Source organism: Magallana gigas, chromosome 2, assembly GCF_963853765.1.
Source record: "Magallana gigas chromosome 2, xbMagGiga1.1, whole genome shotgun sequence".
Taxonomy (NCBI): Eukaryota; Metazoa; Mollusca; class Bivalvia; order Ostreida; family Ostreidae; genus Magallana; species Magallana gigas.
This window is the reverse complement of record NC_088854.1, coordinates 57,449,614-57,454,594: the sequence shown is the minus strand read 5'-3', so window position 1 is coordinate 57,454,594 and position 4,981 is coordinate 57,449,614. Positions and strand designations below refer to the sequence as shown.

The following is a 4,981-nucleotide window of genomic DNA, read 5'->3' as shown; positions in this document are numbered from 1 at the left end:
TCGTTTAAAGACAATTTTAGCTGTATAAAAGGACATCTGAGGCAGACGATGAACTTTTTAGAATTTATTTTCAACAGCCTGCGCAGATCCATAACTTTTTCTAAGGGGGGGGGGGGGGGGGGGGTGGGTGGATAATTATGTTCCGAGACATATTTTGGAGATTTTATTATATATAATTAATAAAATTAAATATTCCGGGGGAATGAGATCCGGACCCTCTACCCCCTTTACTGCATGTGTGAAGTTATTTATATTGAATTCTCCGGGGGGGGGGGGCGGACCCCCTCTCCCCCTTTAGATCCATACATCAGCAAGCAGTGTCGCATAATGAAATTAGAATGTTACTGTGTTTGATTCACGGTAAACAGACAGCTGGTAAGTGACAGGGGCTGGAAGTGCATATGTATGCATTATGACGGACATTATATTTTATATTGAGTATATAATGATAAGGCATAGCCAGCACTGGTAAACATATATATATATATATATATATATATATATATATATATATATATATATATATATATATATATATATATATATATATATATATATATATATATATATATATATATATATATATATATATGTCACATATACACATTAAAATATTTATAAACATTCATAGTAAGCACAATGGCCTAGCGCATGCGTACCAATGATATCATGGATTAATCGGAAAACCTTGGCGAGTACGGTGCCTGCATCAAATTCTATGTAATCGACCGAGACTTTCTGAATGCTATCAAAAAGGCGAAGGCGAAAGTGCGAAGGTGCGAAGGCGAGAGTGCGAAGTTGCGACGGCGAAGGAGCGATAGTAGTATCGCTCCTTCGCCGTCGCACCTTCGCACTTTCGCCGTCGCACCTTCGCGCTTTGCCGTCGCATCTTCGCACTTTCGCTCCTTCGCCGTCGCACTCTCGCACTTTCGCCTTCGCAACTTCGCACTCTTGCATCTTCGACCTAAAGGCGAAAGTGCGAAGGTCGAAGTGGCCCCATCGGAACACCATAGATGCTGAAGGTAACAGCTTACTTATCAATCTCCATTGCTGAGCATATAATTCGATACCCTGTCCCTTCCTTTTATGTATGGAGCCTTATTGGGCACATACGTACGCCCCCTTGCGACATAAAGCGAGAGCACCGGTATCCGACGTCATCTGTATATAACAATGAAAATATATCACTACTTACCTTAAATTGCATGATAATTTTGGGGAGATTTGTTTCTTTAAATGATAATGTAGATAACGCAAGGGAGGTATGGGTGATAGCTGTAGTGTGCTGTACAAATAATATTAGAGTTATCCTTCTTGCATTGTTAAGTGAGAAGATGGGTACTAGTATTTTAACTGTTCTACAAACAAAAATGTTACCTAAAATGAATAAAAAAGAGAATTATTGAGCTACGAAATTTGTCACCGTTTTTACTGTTAGTTGAAGTTTGATAGTACAATTCAACAAATGCCTCTCGGCTGGCAGACGAAATTAGCAAACTTGGTGTATTATACAACCATGTATATAGAGAGTATACAAGTTTATTTTTTTTAAAAAAGCTTACCGTCTTTAACACAGAACCTAAACAGCAATTAGTTATCAAAGACTGTTTAATTCTTTTTTATATAAATTTCACCTTCCTCTAAATAGCATGGCGAGTGGATTTATCCGAACATTTTTGTGTCATGTGTCGTTTAAGCCTGCGTTTCTAAAATTGAGAACTGTGTACCCGAGCTTGTAAGTTGAGATCGACTATAGGGTGAAAGAGATCTTAGGTAGGGTCGTATTATTTTGATAAAATCAAAGTTATACCACTGCATTTATCTATCTAAGGTGCAAATAACTTTACCGATATAAGGCATTCTGCATCAATTTATTTTTTTTACATTTTGGTATAAATATTTGAATAAACAATGCTAAAAAAACAAATAATTTCAATAGATATTGTAGAATGTTACTTTCAACTAGTTGGACCTGAAAACCAAAGGCTGAATTTCATTCATAGCAATTTGTATTGCTTTTTCGTTTTCTCACTTTTTAAGATTTGAAATCTACGAAATTTGTTAAGTCGTACGTCAAAAAGATCATCAGAAAATTATCTCCCTTGCGCCGAACAGTATTTCAACAAATGAAGTAAATGTAAATTTTCACATCATGTATTTTCAACCAATCACAAAAAAGAGGAAGTGCACAACCCGGAGACTGTAAATTATTGCTAGCGCTCTCGAGCGCTAGCAACTACGTTAGTCTTTTTCACTGGAATACGCATGCTCGACTCCATAGTAGGGGATTCTGGGAATACTGTACTACTGTAGATAAACTAGCTGTACCATATGAATTTCGTTTTATCATTTTCACATGAAGTTTTGTGTTTTATTGTACGTGTCAAAAAGTAACAGTAGCTTATGTCTTATTATGCAAAGTTATTTTCATATTATTATAAATAGCTAGCTTTATCTTCAATTTCTTCAAGAAAACATATCCGAAGTTGTTTTCCGAGCTTGACGGAAAGGCCCGAGAAGATACGATTGCTACAAAACAGTACCAATGGTTCTTGAAAATTTTCACTTCGAAATTGAAATAACAATAGATACATAATGATTAAGGCACAGTCAATGAGCTATGCCATGCCTCTAGATTCACAGTTTTAAATTGAGACCCCACTCCAGTACAATTCCAGTACACCACCATGCCTTCCTATTTAATTAATCAATTCAGAAATTTAAACCAATGTTTTAGAAATCTGCCTCTGTGTTTTAGGATGGCTACAGCGCTAGCTTACCAATCTTTTTAAAAGATAAGCTTGTTTCAACTCTTTATACCGTCTTCCAAGGAAGACGGTAATGAATTTAAAAAATAGTTTGTGCAATGAATGTATAAGTTAGTTTATAAATATGTCTTTAAATAATTTCATGATAATGCGACCTTCGATTAGTTTACAGGTTGAAAATGACGTTTAACGAATAATTGGCAATGATCATCGTGGCTTGAAGAGATGTGCTAATTTGTAATAAGACTTTCTTATATGGAAACAAGATTTAATCATTACACGTTCTAGGCTATGCTCGGCTAGAATTTGGATAGCTTGGTCTGTTGAACGCACATTATATGCCTCTTGTTATCAACGGTTTGAAGTTTGGTTAGAATATCTCCTCAGCTCAAACCACAGATCCGCGTGCGCTATCATATCTATATCGAAACAACAACCAAACCTACAATTAAAACGCATTTATTTTTGATTAACAAGGATTGTTATTAAACAAGAGTACTCATCTTTAGAAGAAAATATTTATTTGGCATTGAATTTCTATGTAAAGGTAAAAAAACAGGCTTATATTTGAAGATAGTGCTTACATGTATCTGGATATAGTAACTGGATACACGCAATGAACTTAGATAAGGCAGCATTAGCAGGAAATCATCTGAAGAATACACGTATCTGATTTCGGGTAAATTGATATTCGTAATGAACATTTAGAGCATGTATATTACCTCTTTAATGATACAGTCAAATCTGAGCCATTATTGAAATTTAAATCAGACGACGGTGTGTTAATTCACCCCCCAGACGGTTCGTCGAATTTAAAAAGCCTGCACCAACTACAGCTTACCAGACGAAGTGTCCTTGTGTCCAAACCATTGATTTTGTACAAACTTCTCGATAGGGCTGAAGGTAGATAGACAATTACTCATATGTTACCGAAGAATTTAAATGAAATTGAAAACTTTTTTTTGCAATACCAACCACTCAAATGAAAATTCATTCAGAGCCAACATTAGAAAGAGCGCACTCTTTAATATCGAATCATTCTGGAGTGGTTTTTAAACCTGATATTACCACACTGATTGCAAATCGCATGCAACAACACTGGATTATATTGGATGGACTTATTCCAAGCATGAGATGACTTCTGTGAGGGAAGCTAACCGACTGTATCAGTCCCAGGGTAAGAAAAAACATGCACGTTCTCTATCAAAACACTCCAAAACGTAATTCTCTGGGTTGATGGGCGTGGTTGATTAACTTGTTCTCTTTGCCGTACAGAGTACCGAGCGATCCTGGATGACTGGAGCGACAAAACCTGCTCGTTCTGTCGGGGGCCCTGGAACTATGACTATGTCTGTGAGACGTGCAGCGAGAAGTTCTGTCTGCTCTGCCACCTCCGCCATAACTATACCCCCAGGTTCTCCCTACACGTGATCAACAGTGCCAGGAAAAGGACGGGAACTAAACAGGTGGGCTTTAGCGATGAAACGTGAAGAGGCACTTTGGACTCTCTGTGAAATTCAGTGGAATGTTAATGATTTTTTTTGGGGGGGGGGATTTCAAAAACCAGACTTTGAAAAAAAAACCCTGGAAAAACTGTAAACCAAAGTTGTTTTCACTCTATGGGAATTGTTTAATTTGCGTGTTAATGACTTACGTCTAAAATGTTGCACAATGCTATGTTAAAACTCTGTACAATCTTTCAAAGCTAATACATGTAGTATAAATTCATTCATACAATAATCGCATACTGTACCCCCATGTATATCTAGTCTCCATATTATGTATTTATGAGTGTTTGTGTGCAATAAATCGAATTTAATTCTAGTGTGATGTATTTTTTTAATAAGCCACTGTTGTTTGACTTCATATGCGAATTGTGTTTTGACGATATGTCAAGACAGGCTTAACTTTATTTATGCGCATTATCTTTAAAATGTTCCTTCATCTTTTCATCTGTTTGTTTATCACTTATCATGGCAAAATATTTACATTCAGTGTATATTTCCCCATAAGTTTGTATTGGAAATCTGCGACGTTTAATTTTCTATGAATACACTTTGCTATTTCATGCGCCATGAGCACAAATATAAACTTCTTCACGTCTTTTGAGTATATTTTTGTAAGATTAAATGAAACTTTATCGTCCTATGACGCAACAAGCGTAAGCGCGGTATTCAATTTGTCTGCACCGCTTAGTGTGTCATAGGACCGAC

The 4,981-nt window shown here is 36.4% G+C and overlaps 1 long non-coding RNA gene across 1 annotated transcript; it reads left to right on the top strand.

Moving 5' to 3' along the window:
• Positions 1 to 2,987: 2,987 nt before the first annotated feature.
• Positions 2,988 to 4,592, top strand: LOC136273188 (uncharacterized). The gene is made up of 2 exons (XR_010711399.1): positions 2,988 to 3,945; positions 4,044 to 4,592. It is a non-coding gene; the product is annotated as an uncharacterized lncRNA (long non-coding RNA).
• Positions 4,593 to 4,981: the final 389 nt, after the last annotated feature.